The following is a 16,758-nucleotide window of genomic DNA, read 5'->3' on the forward strand; positions in this document are numbered from 1 at the left end:
CATGTTCACCGTCCGCACTTGTGGGGGAAAACCCTTCTGTCCACTTTTGTTCGGCGGCCGGGGCTCTTCATCGTCATCGCTATGCAGCCCCTTGTCTTTATTTTCGGCATTTAACTTGCCCGCCTGCTTGAACACCCAACAATCCCTGTTGGTGTGATTGGCTGGTTTTTCGGGGGTGCCATGTATCTGGCACAAGCAGTCGAGTATTCGGTCCAAACTGGATGGGCCCTGAGTATTTCTTTTGAATGGCTTTTTCGCTAACCGGATTTATAGCCTCTGAATCCGGCATTAACTGTCGTATCTTCAGTATTGTCGCCGTTAATGCGGCGCTTTTGCTTGTTGCGACGCGACCTGCCACTACTGTCTCTGGTATCTGAATTACCAGGGTTCTTGGTCATATTGTTGCTACGAGCAAGCCAGCTGTCTTCTCCCACGCAAAAGCGGGTCATGAGTGTCGTGAGGGCTGCCATGGATTTCGGCTTTTCCTGTCCAAGGTGCCGGGCAAGCCACTCGTCACGGATATTGTGCTTGAAGGCTGCTAGGGCCTCTGCGTCCGGACAGTCCACTATTTGGTTTTTCTTTGTTAGGAACCGTGTCCAGAATTGCCTGGCCGATTCCTCTGGTTGCTGAATTATGTGGCTTAGGTCATCGGCGTCTGGTGGTCGCACAGAGGTGCCCTGGAAATTGTCGAGGAATGCGGCTTCCAGGTCCTCCCATCAACCGATTGATTCTGCTGGCAAGCTGTTAAGCCAATGCCGAGCTGGTCCCTTAAGTTTGAGTGGGAGGTATTTGATGGCGTGTAGATCATCGCCGTGGGCCATGTGGATATGAAGATAATCCTCGATCCATACCGCAGGATCTGTTGTGCCATCGTATGATTCGATGTCCACGGGTTTAAAACCCTCAGGGATTTGATGATCCATTACTTCATCTGTGAAGCATAGTGGGTGTGCGGCGCCTCTATATTGGGCTATATCACGACGCAGCTCAAATGAGCTTTGTCTATTGTGTTCGGCCCGGCCGGATTTACTATATCCGGAGTGACGATCACCGTCACGTGCCGTGGGGCGCCCGCGCGATCCATAGATCGATCTTGTTTGCCTCTCCTTGTCCTCCAATATGTCTTGCAGATCTGGCGCATTTTCCCGTGCCTTGGTATGTTTTGAGCGGCGCCGGGGTGCGGCTTGAGTGGAGGGCTGAGAGGCCTCTCTGTCGCGGCCACGAGGTGGTCGGTCTGCCATATCATGTGCTGGTGATGTAGGTTTAGGTTCTTCCTCCTATAATCGGGGTAGCAACCTGCACTTTGGGTAGCTCTTGGAGGGGCGTTCGAGTTCATACTCTTCGGCCGCAAGGACTTCAGTCCATCTGTCAGCTAGCAAATCTTGATCAGCTCTAAGCTGTTGTTGCTTTTTATTGAGGCTGCTTGCCGTGGCCATAAGCCTGCGTTGAAAACGCTCTTGCTCGACAGGATCCTCTGGCACGACGAATTCATCGTCGTCGAGGCTTGCCTCGTCTTCAGAGGGAGGCATATAATTATCGTCCTCGACCTCTCTTTCTGCCGCTCTCTCATGAGGGCTGGCTTCTCCATCCTCCTGTGCTGAATCTTGCTAGAGGGGGTTTTCTTCGGCACTCTTCGGAGTATTATTATCTCCCGTGCCGGAATCACCGTTTTTGCTTTGGTGGGATTTTGAGCGGCGCCGCTGACGCCGGCACTTAGGCTTTTTCTTGGAGGGGTCATCCTCCGCTGTTCCATCGCCATCTCCTTCTTTTGGTGTGTCCACCATGTATATGTCATACGACGAGGTGGCTTTCTAGTGCCCTATAGGCGCTAGTTCTTGATCGTCTCCTGCATCGGCGTCCATACCGTCGATGTCTTCGGAGTCGAAGTCGAGCATGTCGGTTAAATCGTCGACAGTGGCTACAAAGTGGGTGGTGGGTGGGCTTTGAATTTCTTCATCATCCGTATCCCAACCATGCTGACCGTAGTCCGACCAGGGCTCTCCTGATAAAGAGAGAGACTTTAGTGACTTCGGAATGTCGCCGAAGGGCGAGTGCTGAAAGATGTCTGCGGCGGTGAACTCCATGATCGGCGCCCAATCCGATTCGATCGGCAGGGGCGCGGAGGGCTCGGAGTCCGGAGAGGAGTCCGGCCCCTCGGAGTCACGGGCCTTGCGGAGTGCGGGGCTGGTGTTCTACTCGATCGCCGTTGGGATCGCAGCCCCCGAGGCGGTGTCCAACCACCCATCCTCGATCGGCGCAGTTGGCTCCGAATTAAGGGTTGGAGCCGACACGAATGCGGCCTCCAGGGCACTGTCCGGTGGCAGAGCTAAATCATGCCCATCGTGACGGTGCGGCACGCTCGGCTGTGGCTTGAATCCGTCGGAGATCAATTCCCCGCGGATGTCAGCCGTGTAGTTTAAACTTCCAAACCTGACCTGATGGCCAGGGGCGTAGCTTTCGATCTACTCCAGATGGCCAAGAGAATTGGCCCACAGTGCGAAGCCGCCGAAGACGAAGATCTATCCGGGGAGAAAAGTCTCACCCTGGACTGCATCGCTATTGATGATCGGAGGAGCCATCGGGCCTAAAAGCGACGACACAGAGGAACTCTCAATGAAAGCACCAATGTCGGTGTCAAAACCGGCGGATCTCGGGTAGGGGGTCCCGAACTGTGCGTCTAGGCGGATGGTAACAGGAGACAAGGGACACGATGTTTTACCCAGGTTCGGGCCCTCTTGATGGAGGTAAAACCCTACGTCCTGCTTGATTAATATTGATGATATGGGTAGTACAAGAGTAGATCTACCATGAGATCAAGGAGGCTAAACCCTAGAAGCTAGCCTATGGTATGATTGTTATGTTGTCCTACGGACTAAAACTCTCCGGTTTATATAGACACCGGAGAGGGTTAGGGTTACACAGAGTCGGTTACAATGGTAGGAGATCTACATATCCGTATCACCAAGCTTTCCTTCCACGCCAAGGAAAGTCCCTTCCGGACACGGGATGAACTCTTCAATCTTGTACCTTCATAGTCCTAGAGTCCGGCTGAAGGTATAGTCCGGCTATCCGGACACCCCCTAATCTAGGACTCCCTCAATGTTCCTTTTTGATTTCCACCTCCGCTGATTTCAGCATTGAATATACCTCAGGAATGGTCTTTTCCATCCCCTGCATATTGAAGTTCATCACAAAGCTCTTGTAGCTCGGTGGGAGCGACTAAAGGATTCTGTCAACGACTGCGTCATCCGGGAGATTAACTCCTAGCTGAGTCAAGCGATTGTGCAACCCAGACATTTTGAGTATGTGTTCGCTGACGGAACTATTCTCCTCCATCTTACAACTGTAGAACTTGTCGGAGGCTTCATATCTCTTGACCCGGGCATGAGCTTGGAAAACCATTTTCATCTCTTCGAACATCTCATATGCTCCATGTTGCTCAAAACGCTTTTGGAGCCCCGGTGCTAAGCTGTAAAGCATGCCACACTGAATGAGGGAGTAATCATCAGCACGCTGCTGCCAAGCGTTCATAACATCTTGGTTCTCTGGGATGGGTGCATAACCTAGCGGTGCTTCAAGGACATATTGTTTCTTGGCAGCTATGAGGATGATCCTCAAGTTCCAGACCCAGTCCGTGTAGTTGCTACCATCGTCTTTCAGCTTGGTTTTCTCTAGGAACGCGTTGAAGTGGAGGTTGACATTAGCGTGGGCCATTTGATCTACAAGACATATTGTAAAGATTTTATACTAAGTTCATGATAATTAAGTTCATCTAATCAAATTATTTAATGAACTCCCACTCAGATTAGACATCCCTCTAGTCGTCTAAGTGATACATGATCCGACTCAATTAGACCGTGTCCGATCATCATGTGAGATGGACTAGTCATCATCGGTGAACATCTCCATGTTGATCGTATCTTCCATACAACTCATGTTCGACCTTTCGGTCTCTTGTGTTCCGAGGCCATGTCTGTACATGCTAGGCTCGTCAAGTCAACCTAAGTGTTTTGCATGTGTAAATCTGGCTTACACCCGTTGTATGTGAACGTTAGAATCTATCACACCCGATCATAACATGGTGCGTCGAGACAACGAACTTTTGCAACGGCGCACAGTTAGGGGGAACACTTTCTTGAAATTATTATGAGGGATCATCTTATTTACTACCGTCGTACTAAGAAAATAAGAAGCAAAACATGATAAACATCACATGCAATCAAATAGTGACATGATATGGCCAATATCATTTGCTCCTTTTGATCTCCATCTTTGGGGCGCCATGATCATCATCGTCACCGGCATGACACCATGATCTCCATCATCGTGTCTTTATGAAGTTGTCTCGTAATCTATTACTTCTACTACTATGGCTAACGGTTTAGCAATAAAGTAAAGTAATTACATGACGTTTATGTTGACACGCGGGTCATAAATAAATTAAGACAACTCCTATGGATCCTGCCGGTTTACTCATCGACATGCAAGTCGTGATTCCTATTACAAGAACATGATCAATCTCATACATCACATATATCATTCATCATTCATCACATCCTTTTGGCCATATCACATCACATAGCATATGCTGCAAAAAGAAGTTAGACGTCCTCTAATTATTGTTGCAAATTTTTATGTGGCTGCTATAGGTTTCTTAACAAGAACATTTCTTACCTACGCCAAAACCACAACGTGATATGCCAATTTCTATTTACCCTTCATAAGGACCCTTTTCATCGAATCCGATCCGACTAAAGTGGGAGAGACAGACACCCGCTAGCCACCTTATGCAACTAGTGCATGTTAGTCGGTGGAACCTGTCTCACTTAAGCGTACGTGTAAGGTCGGTCCGGGCCGCTTCATCCCATGATGCCGCCGAATCAAGATAAGACTAGTAACGGCAAGCAAATTGGCAAAATCGACGCCCACAACATCTTGTGTTCTACTCGTGCATAGAAACTACGCATAGACCTAGCTCTGATACCATTGTTGGGGAACGTTGTAGAAAATAAAATTTTTCTATGCTTCACCAAGATCAATCTATGGAGTCATATAGTAACGAGAGAGATGAGTGCATCTACATACCCTTGTAGATCGCGAGCGGAAGCGTTCAAGAGAACGGGGTTGAGGGAGTCATACTCGTCGTGATCCAAATCACCGAAGATCCTAGTGTCGTACGGACAGCACCTCTGCGTTCGACACACGTACGGTTGGGGAAGACGTCTCCTCCTTCTTGATCCAGCAAGGGGGAAGAAGAGGTTGATGGAGATCCAGCAGCACGACGGCGTGGCGGTGGAAGCAGCAGTGATCTCGGCAGGGCTTCGCCAAGCTCAGCGAGAGGGAGAGGTGTCACAGGAGGGAGAGGGAGGCGTCATGGGCTAGGGTGCGGCTGCCCTTCCTCCCCCACTATATATAGGGCCCCTAGCGGGGGCGCCGGCCCTAGGAGATCCATCTCCAAGGGGGGAGGCGGCCAAGGGGGGAAACTTGCCCCCCAAGCCAAGTGGGGCGCCCACACCCCTAGGGTTTCCAACCCTAGGCGCAGGGGGAGGCCCAAGGGGGCGCACCAGCCCACCAAGGGCTGGTTCCCCTCCCACTTCAGCCCATGGGGCCCTCCGGGATAGGTGGCCCCACCCGGTGGACCCCGGGACCCTTCCGGTGGTCCCGGTACAATACCGATTACCCCCGAAACTTTCCTGATGACCGAAACTGGACTTCCTATATATAAATCTTTACCTCCAGACCATTTCGGAACTCCTCGTGACATCCGGGATCTCATCCGGGACTCCTAACAACTTTCGGGTTACCGCATACTAATATCTCTACAACCCTAGCGTCACCGAACCTTAAATGTGTAGACCCTACGGGTTCGGGAGACACGCAGACATGACCGAGACAACTCTCCGGTCAATAACCAACAGAGGGATCTGGATACCCATGTTGGCTCCCACATGCTCCTCGATGATCTCATTGAATGAACCACGATGTCGAGGATTCAAGTAATCCCGTATATAATCCCCTTTGTCAATCGGTACGTTACTTGCCCGAGATTCGATCGTCGATATCCCGATACCTCGTTCAATCTCATTATTGGCAAGTCACTTTACTCGTACCGTAATGCATGATCCCGTGATCAACCACTTGGTCACATTGAGCTCATTATGATGATGCATTACCGAGTGGGCCCAGAGATACCTCTCCGTCATACGGAGTGACAAATCCTAGTCTCGATTTGTGCCAACCCAACAGACACTTTCGGAAATACCCGTAGTGCACCTTTATAGCCACAGAGTTGCATTGTCACGTTTGGCACACCCAAAGCACTCCTACGGTATCCAGGAGTTGCACAATCTCATGGTCTAAGGAAATGATACTTGACATTGGAAAAGCTCTAGCAGACAAACTACACGATCTTGTGCTAAGCTTAGGATTGGGTCTTGTCCATCACATCATTCTTCTAATGATGTGATCCCGTTATCAATGACATCTAATGTCCATAGTCAGGAAACCATGACTATCTGTTGATCAACGAGCTAGTCAACTAGAGGCTCACTAGGGACATGTTGTGGTCTATGTATTCACACATGTATTATGATTTCCGGAAAACACAATTATAGCATGAACAATAGACAATTATCATGAACAAGGAAATATAATAATAACCATTTTATTATTGCCTCTAGGGCATATTTCCAACACCCCACACCCTGAAGTGTTGTAGGGAGGGCACCCTTCCTGTTCGTAGCTCGTACGGTGTTTTGGGCACCGACTTGGTTGGTACTCTATTGAGAATGTGAATGGCGGTTTCATGCGCCTCCATCCATAACCCCAATGGCAAGTTGGAATAACTCATCATGATGCACACCATATCCATAAGTGTACGATTGCGCCTTTCAGCTACTCCATTCTTTTCTCCCGGAATGGGATACATTAAAAGCACATGAGTTATCATATCTTTTTCTTGCCAGAATTTCTACCGCCATACGAGATTTTGACATAATATTATGTCAGCTTTACCCCGTTACGCAGGTATTTTCCCAGACTTTTCCCGCCATGCAGGTTTTATCATAATCATCTTTTCCCTCCATGCGGGTGATTCCCTGTAAGGAAACATAAATGCCAGAATTGGCTCTTTTGACTGCATATTCAATCATCAAATTTAGGAATAAATTCAAATGCTCTTTGACACACATGCTTGATCCGACGTTGGTCAAATTAAACACGCATGTTGCTTGTTTCATCTCAAATCATGGTGACTGAAAAATCTTCTTCATAGAGAGTACATGAAAGACATTCATCAACCAAGACTCTCAATGATCTATTTCTTTTCTTTTGATGCCATTCTTTAGAGAGAACATACTCCCTCATGTTATGACCTTTCTTGGTCATCTTTCGGGTCACAAGTACCCAGCCATTCACTTTCACGAATGAAAGCATGGAAAACTTTTAGTCTGAAAAAACTTAGACAATAATCAACTGTAAGGGCATATTTATCCCTAAGGTGTTTTGGTGATTGATGACAATGCTTTTGCGGACTAATCGTGTGCCTTGAGTTTCTCAGACATTTCTTTACTAGGCACAAGACGGTTTGGTGCCCCTCGAAGACTATTGAAGACGGTGTTTCTCTACGTTTCTTTTTGGTGGATTTGAGTCGTAGGAAAGCCGTACTATTAAGAGGGGGTCCGCGTCGGAAAGGTTTGGGTGGAATCATCACGTACACATTCCCTTCTTTGTCTCCACCTTTCCCTGGCACGATGGAGCGTCCCCCGTTATCCTCTTTGCGATTGTCTTGGTCGCTGTTGTGCTTGTGGTAGTACTGCTCCTTGGAGCGGTAGTACCACAGGCATCTGTGGTAGTGCCGTGGCTTCGGCGCGGTAGTACCGCGGGTGCCCACGGTAGTACCGCTCCTCTGGAGCCGTACTACTGTGGCCCCAGGCCAAGTACAGCTGCGTTGCGGTAGTACGGGCGAATGTAATTTTTTACATCCGTGCCCCCACGGTAGTACCGCGCCTCGTGCGCGGTAGTACCGTGCGCGGCCTGATCCAGCAGCCACGCGATAGTACCGCTCCCAAGCGGTAGTACCGTGTCGGATTTTTGCACCGTTTCTTTTCTAGCGGAAGTAGGCACTGATGTAATTTTATTCATCCGCGTCCTTCCCAGGCTAGGGCTTTCCTGCCTTGCGGTAGTACCACAAGGGGGAGCGGTTGTACCGCGCTCGCGGTAGTACTGCCCCCTGTCAGGCCTGCTTTAGCCCCCGCTGCTGCCGTGGTAGTACTGTGGTGGCTCATGCTAGTACCGCGGGGGCCTGCGGTAGTACCGCGCCTCCGGAGCGGTAGTACCGTGCGTCACGGGCTGGTTAAGTGGATAACGGTTGGATTTCTCCTACCACTATAAAAGGGTCGTCTCCTACCTCTAGTTGACTACCTCTTCCATCTCTAAGCTCCATTGTTGCTCCAACCTCCATTTTCGCCCGATCTCACTCCCTAGCCAATCAAACTTGTTGATTTGCTCAGGAGTGGTTGAGAAGGCCCCGATCTACACTTCCACCAAGAGAAATTCGTTTCCCCCCACTAATCCATTGCGGATCTTGTTACTCTTGGGTGTTCGATCACCCTAGACGGTTGAGGTCACTGCGGAGCCATAGTCCATTGTGGTGAAGCTTCGTGGTGTCGTTGGGAGCCTCCAATTAAGTTGTGGAGATTGCCCCAACCTTTTTTGTAAAGGTTCGGTCGCTGCCTCCAAGGGCACCAATAGTGGATTCACAGCATCTCGCATTGTGTGAGGGCGTGAGGAGAATACGGTGGCCCTAGTGGCTTCTTGGGGAGCATTGTGCCTCCACACTGCTCCAACGGAGACGTACTTCCCCTAAAAGGGAAGGAACTTCGGTAACACATCCTCGTCTCCACCGGCTCCACTCTTGGTTATCTCGCGCCTTTACTTCTGCAAGCTTATTTGTGTTGTATCTCTTGCTTGCTTGTGTTCTTATTGTTGTTCATCATATAGGTTGCCCACTTAGTTGCATATCTAGACAACCTACTTTGATGCAAAGTTTAAATTGTTAAAGAAAAGCTAAAAATTGTTAGTTGCCTATTCAACCCCCCCCCCCTCTAGTCAACTATATCGATCCTTTCATCAACAATAATGGGCATAAAAATAACCCTGCGTTGGTTTGGTTAAAACAAATGCACATTAAACTTTTGAAACTTTCTTTTATATTCTAAATCACTGTTGTGGTAGAATTAGAATAAACATCATTCTTCTACATTAATTCCATATCACCGTTGTGCGAAAATGGAAATAATGCATATAACTCATAAACAATGTGATGATAGTATTTCTATTAAACAACTATGCTAAGAATTAATCATCATCATCAACTTTATTGCAGCGAGAACAAGAAATATACATTTCTCTAGTTCAAGAGCATTTCTTGATCTTTATCCGTTCTTTGAAGATTGATCACTTTGATGCAAAATTTATCAGAGATTTAAACTTTGAACAAAAGACTCATAGAATTATAGCACTGTTATCATCAATGTTGGTCAGAAAATAACAATGCCATATTTTAACTTTAAAACAAATATCTTTCTTTTTTCATAGTGGAAACTATCTGCATCATATTTCACCCACAGGGGAAAGACATTGCTAAGAACATTTCTTCCAATTAAATTTTCCCGTTGGTTCCAATATAATTGGAGGATAAACCTTTTACTTTGCAGCGGAAACTTTACAATATTCTATTAAAAAACAATTATGTACTCTTTTACTCGCTAAGCAATTTTAACCGGTTGGTTCAAAAATGCATTAGAGAAGCAACAATTTAATCTTTTACTTTAGCTCTATTCACTTTTAAAAGAGAACTTTTAAATTTCAATAATAAAACATGATCATGTTATTAACAACGTTGGTCATAAAAATAACATAATCATATTCATTTTAATATTCACTTTAACATGCTATTAAAAACTTAATTCTATCTAAACTTTTATTTTCTTTGTAAAAGAGCACTATTAATTTTTTACGCAGCGGATAAACATGAATAAATAATATGAACTTTTTACTCTTTACAGAAAATTTTCTTTGACTAAATAAAAAATCATGAACTTTGTTAATTTCTTTGTAAAATTCATGAACATTTCTTTTTCTGAAATTTTTTCTATTTTCATTTTCAGAAAAATTTTCTGTTTACTTTTATATTTTCAAAAAAAAAATTCCGTTGGAAAAAATTGCATAGAAAAACTATTTTAAATCTGCCCAAAATATATGGACAAAAACTATTAAAGCCGAAAAGACAGCAGCAACAACCGGCCTCGAGTCGGCCTAGGCCGCCCGCAGCTGCAGCCTCGGCCCAGCGCGAGCGCGGCTGGTGGTCGCGGCCCAGCACGCGGCTGCGCCCGCCTGCACTTTCGGCCCACTTGGCCCGGTGCGGCTTAGGGTTTGCTGCCTGGCCGTCGGATTTCATCCGACGGTCCAGCGCGCGGATCGGATGAACAAAACTGCCGCCCCGATCGAATCGAGCGTGACCCTAGCCAGTTTCCCCCCGCGCGCGCCGCTCGCTTCTCCGCCTCTCGCTCGTCGCGGTCTCGCTGACGGCGAGGCAAGGGGCTGCGCCCTGGCCGGCCGCCCCGGCCGCCGGCGACGTCGGCGAGGGCCACCACGCCCCGCACGCCTACTCTCCCTTCCCTTTCCCTTCTCGCACGCTGCTCCCTCCCTCTTCTCTGTTGCTCTCCTCGCCGAAGACAGCAGGGAGAGAGTGGGTCGCCTGGCCTCCAGCGAGGGCGACGAGCCATGGTGCCACGTGAGCCGCCTTCTCTTTCCCCTCCTTTTCCTCCCTCCTTCCTCTTTGCGAGAGAGAGTCAGAGATGTTTAGTAGGGCCCTCTCATGTTCCCCTGTTTGCCCAGTGGGGGATCTCGGATGCTGTGGCGCCGCCCCCGTCCCCCTTGCCGGCGCGCGCGAGCTCCCGAAGGAGAGCGCGCCGCCGTCAAGAGGCTCGGTGATGGTGCCCTTTGCCCCTTGCGGGGTGGTGTTCTTCGTCCCGGATCCTCGGCATGCCGATGCGATTCAGGATCGAGAGGAACGGCGCGGCCGGTGTGGCGGCGCACTTTGCCGGTGGCCCAAAGCCTTCTCCGGTTGACGTTGTGTTTTCCTTTTCTCTGCCCTGCTAGGGTTCTTTGGGGAGGGTCTTTTTTCCTTCTCTGTTTTTGCTTTGTACCGAAAATAATCTAGATCCTAGCCTATCTGATACCATTGATATATTGCTTTGGATCGGGATGGTTAGATCATTCCGGTAACCTACCTTCTGCCTTGCCTTGCGAGCTTGAACCAGCAGCCATGGTGATTTTGTGGCGGCTGTGATGGCAGTGAGATGGCGGCGGTGGTGTGCTTCCCGTGAGCACCGCGCTAACCCTAGATCGGTAGGGAGTGTCGGTGGAGATTATGGCAGCGATTAACCTCGTAAGTCGTGCCCCGGCCCCCACCTCTGTTTATATAGCGTGGGTCACAGGGGCCCACCAACCATGGTTTGGCTGGGCGCCCCCGATCAGGGCACGAGTCAGGGGCCCGTTCGACCTGTTGGGTCCGAACGGGAGAGAGATCAACCTAACACTCACTCCCACACAGTACAGAAATTAGCAAAGATAACCTACAGTTTTTCTTTGACCTAGTGTACTTCTCACTCCCACATAGTACAGAAATTATCGAAGCTTAGCGGAGATAAACAATATGTGACTACTGTTCAGAAATTAGCATAGATAAGCTACATTTCTTTGCAGAAAATTGAAGAGCAATAGTAAACAATATTGCCATCCTTCCATACAACACACCTTTCTTCAGATGTCTTAATAGACAACAAGCCACTTGTCATTGAAATTCATAAGGTCTTGCACAAATTAGGAACCAAGTGGTACCACTGAAACAATGATCCAAGGGTAGAAATTGGCCATTTCACTTGTACAATTAGGCCACAAAATACTATGGTTAGCCCCAAAATACTATAGTTGACCATGTCCAAAATATGATCTAACGAACTTGCATGCTAGAACATATCAGCATCACCACAAGGTGTAGCCGACAAGACCTTCTGGGTGAAACTGATGATGCCATTCCATTCTTGAAGCTCTAAATTTGTTCCTTTGTTGTTTTCATACCTCTTCACTTGTACTAGAGGCTGCACACCATCCTTTTTATTTGGACCTTCCCCTTCCTTTTTCTTTTGTTGGACACCATCCTTTTTCTTTTGTTGCTGCCAATGAAAAGTATAGTAATAAGTTTACAAATGAACAACACAACATAGCATGTACCGTTTGCAACATACCTTTGCTCCTTTTGTTGTTGGTGCGGTAGCTTTACTTGTTTTGCGCTTCCTCTTGAGTAACTTATCGAGCCAAGTTTGTTTTCTCCTTAAGTTTGATGATTGAACCTCTTTTTTCTTCAGCTGTGCAGAACTAAATATTTCCTGCACTTTGGGGTCAACATTTTCTTTGTCTTTATATGGTTCACTCATAGCACTAGTGGCTGCATTGAGTAAATCCTCTATGTGTGGAGCAACGCCATCAAGTGGCTTGCCCATAAGCCAACTCTCTCTGTCGCTCGCTTCGCAAATGATTCTTTTGGTCACGGCAAGTGTAACCAAGGTTCAGCGGCCCACCAACTTTACGACAAGCAAACTCATGTGAAGCTTTTGGCATAATTCCAGAATCATCAGTTGTTTCTATCTCGAAGGCTTGTTGTTCTGAAATCTTCCTTTGGGATGCTAACAAGTGGCGGGTTTGTGGCAATTGAAGGTAGTGGTTGTGTTCCAGCTCTACGTCGGTAACTTCATAATTTTCTGCAGCTCGATCCAATCTAATAACCATCTGAACTCTACATTTAGTTCTTGTTTTAGCTCTGAAACATTTTGGCTCACGATCAGTTAGTCCTTTCCATCTAATGCCCTCATTGGAACAAACAAATCTGCATGAAGTCGCCTTTCCATCAAATTTGCTTTTGTTGGTGCATCTTTTCCTCACATCAAAACGTATGTGACCCCCATATTCTAGCCAAAACACCCGAGCCTCATGTGAATCTCTGAATCTCATACCAACTTGAGGTGTCCTTTTGTTAATTTCTGTCATTGCACAACCCAAATTCTGCCAAAATTCAAGAATACATGTACAATTAGTGGCAGACCGATATGGTTACTAAACAATACAGAAGACAATCACATATACAAAAAGGGAAGCATTGGAACCTCTCTAATTTAAATGCATGCTTCCATCTGTACATATACAGAATTTGGTTGTTATGCACAGTACTTGTCAATTTCCATCAGCACATACTTCAGATTTGCAACTTGTCAATGTACAGAAGCATCAAACAATATTTCCATGCTTTCACAGTACAATTTTCTTCAAATTTCTTATTAAGAGACCACAAGATACTTGTCACCGAAATTTTCTTTAGATTTCACAGTACTGAATTTCAATGGGAAAAATTCTTAGTACAGTTCAATCTCAGGGAATCAAATATGGGTCATGCAGTTCCACTATTTGTATAAAGAACCATCGGTGGCGCTCCACGAAGAACCATGCCGCCGGCTGGTGCCGAGGATATGGGGGATTGCTGGTGGGAGGAGATGCGATTGGGGTAGGGTCGCCTCACTCACCTGCTGACTAGCGCGCCAACGTCGGGGAGAGGCGGGAGGGTTCGGGCGGTGTGAGCAAGGAGGTTGGTCGGTGCGGCGGTCCTCGATCTACGGCGGCGGTCCTTCTCGATCTGTGGCGGCGGTCCTCCCGACCTGCGAGTCACTTGGCAGTAGCAGCTTCCTGGCCCGTCGGGGCACTCCTCCCTGGTCCGGACTAGCCGCGCTGCGCTGCCTACCCTCCACGGCGACAGCGCCGCCGCTTCGCCGCAGCGCTCGGCTGACGCGTGCGAGAGCAGGGGAAGCTCGCGCCAAAGCTGTCTTTCTCCCCACCAGAATTCTGTGCTGGATGAGTGGGCTGGACATAAGCGTGGAGCCTTTTTTTGCTTTGCTTCACTGCTGTCCCCTGGATTTGATTTCAACGGCAGATGAGAGGGAGCCAGTTACAACGTGACTTGCTAGAGACAAGTCACTGGATCCCGATCCCTCTAAATACATCAACTGATGAGAGCTCTCTGTACCCTTCACAATAAAGAATAGGATGTTTTTTTAATACATCGCCCGACGTACTATTTTCTCTTTCTTTTTAATCTTCAAATAAACTGCGCCATGGGAGATTCAAACTCCAACCCTCAGGGTTTACTTCTAGTTTTAGTAACCAATCAGGACAGGTTATTATACAGATCATGATTGGGGATGAGCGTCAATATCAGACTTCTACTATTCAACTTGGAGGGGGGTGGCCAAATATCTTGATTTCTATTGGCAAATACATGAAGGAAACCGGATGCGATAAGCAAGCATTGGAATTTTAATCGTGGCGAAATTACAGTAGCATGTCTGCCTGCAAATGAAAACATGCATGTTGAGTGATGGTGAACATATATTATAAATGAAATGACAACAATATGCAAATGAAACTATAGAATCAAATGACAGGGTGAGATGCTGTAAATGCCGTGTGTCAGTGCGCACTGAACTCGCTGGCAAAGAGTTGGGAACAAATACGCCTTGTAGGCTGTGGAGAGACGTGGACCTCGTCGTTCTCCATGTCGACACGAAGCAAATACTGGCCTTCGTGCACTAGTCGACGGTCGATGATGGTTTCATCATTTATGACTAAGTAGACGACGTTGTCTTGGTGGATGCTGAGGACAGGGAGCGACGGAGCAAGCTATCTCAGTGCCAAAAAACCAGCAGACAGACTGGTAGCTCAGAGTGAATTGCAAAAACATCAACACTTTAGGCTAGGTTTGCCAAAAAGCACTAATTTTTTTTATAATTTTTTTGCAAAAAACACTGGTTGCTCATTTGGACCGTTTTAAGTGTGTTTATGACAGGGGCCCCGCATCGGTCGACATGGCAACACTGTTCACATGGCAACGCCGTTAGACGGCGTTAAACGCCGCTAGCGCACCGGTTAGAGTCGGGCGAGTCAAACACCCCCAAAGCGGTTCGAGCCGGGCTGCTCCTCTCCCTCTCTTTTCCTCCCCCGCACTCTTTTCTCTCAGTCATGGCGACGGCTGGCGCTGCAGGCGGCGACTGTGGCGGGTCTGCCGGCGTTGGAGACGATGGTCCACCGGTGGGAGATATATGAGGGAGCTCAAACCCTAGCTGACCATCAGATACGAGCAGCCCCAGCCACATCCCCCAGCACTGTCTCGAATATGCGGCGGCAAGATCTTGGGCCAGGGCAGTGAAGGAGAATCCGACGGAGAGCCACCGGATTGCCTCGTCATTCGGCGGCGTCTAGTGAGTTTCCTCTTCCCTCTTCCCTCTTTTTGTTGATCGATTCTAGGGTTAGGGTTAGGTTATTTGGCACTGTTAATTGGTGCTCTCTTAATTGTGATTGTTGTGGTTTAGTTGTAGTTAACAGAGTAGCTAGTTGACAAAGTAGTTAACCGAGTAGCTAGTTGATGATGTAGTCAGCAGAGTAGTTAGCAGGGTACTGTACTTGGAGAGATCAGTTTGCATTGGTTTGATAGTGAAGTTGACTGGTTTTCAGAACTTGACAGTCGTTTTCAGAAGGTGTTTATTGTTTTCAGAGTGTACTGTACTGTATTGTAGCAATCATAGTGTTGATTACTCTGTTTTATTGCTCTGTTTTAGGAAATTTGCATCTTTTTACAGTACATTGGTGCTCTGTTTTAGTGCTCTGTTAATTAAGCTATTTGAATTATTTGTGTGTAGTTTGAATGATGACGTTTGGGAAGTTAGAATGCACTTCCATGACAGAGACAACTTGGAGAGATCAGTTTGCATTTCAGACATAACATATTATAATTTGGTTGCCCTAATAGAGACAAAGGGATATGGGCTTAATGATTTCATGTATTTTGTGAGGGATCCTAGTGTGGGGATTACATGAATGGATGAAATTTGTGATGATGATAAGGTGGGTGAAATGCTTGACCATATTGCTAACAATGATCAGAATGTAGTGAACTTGACAGTGGTTAGGGGCACTGATCCAAGACTTGCAGATTTGAACTCAGGCTATCTGGTTGAGGAGCAGGTTCCTTTGAGCCATATAGGAGAGAACCCTGTGTATGTAGTAAATCCTTCTGGTGTTGTCTTAAGATCACCACCAAAAAGTATAATACAGACTCAGCTAGAGCCATTGCAGTTCTACACCACACAGCAGAGCACAAACCATGATCTGGATACAGATGCTGCCATGGATCAATGCAATGCAACAGATCAGGCTGAACTGGAGACATTAATGGAGTTTAAGAGGAGAACAAAGATTGCCAAATTTAGGAAACATAAGATTGCAACTGAGCATGTAAATAAGGTTAAGCAGAAGCTACCAATTCTTCTAACTGAAGATGATTTAGATCTGGATGCAGATGAGGACTATCTTCAGAGGCTTAATGAGATGAGGAAGCAAAGAGAGGATCCACTCATTCATTTTGATGGAGACACATCATGTTGATGAAGTGTATGAGGAAGATGAGGAAGGGCCGCATGTGGAGGTGGAGCAAGAGGAGCAGGTGCACCAAGAGGAGCAGGTGGAGCAAGATGAGCAGGTGGAGCAGCAAGAGGTGCCTAGAAAGAAGAAGAAAGCTAGAAAAGGGCCAACAGAGAGGTCACATTCTAGCTTGGAACAGAGATTTGAGGATGTTTGGGCACCATCATCAGA

The sequence above is a fragment of the Triticum urartu genome, chromosome 7A, assembly GCF_056163025.1.
Source record: "Triticum urartu cultivar PI428250 chromosome 7A, HENAU_Tu73, whole genome shotgun sequence".
NCBI lineage: Eukaryota > Viridiplantae > Streptophyta > Magnoliopsida > Poales > Poaceae > Triticum > Triticum urartu.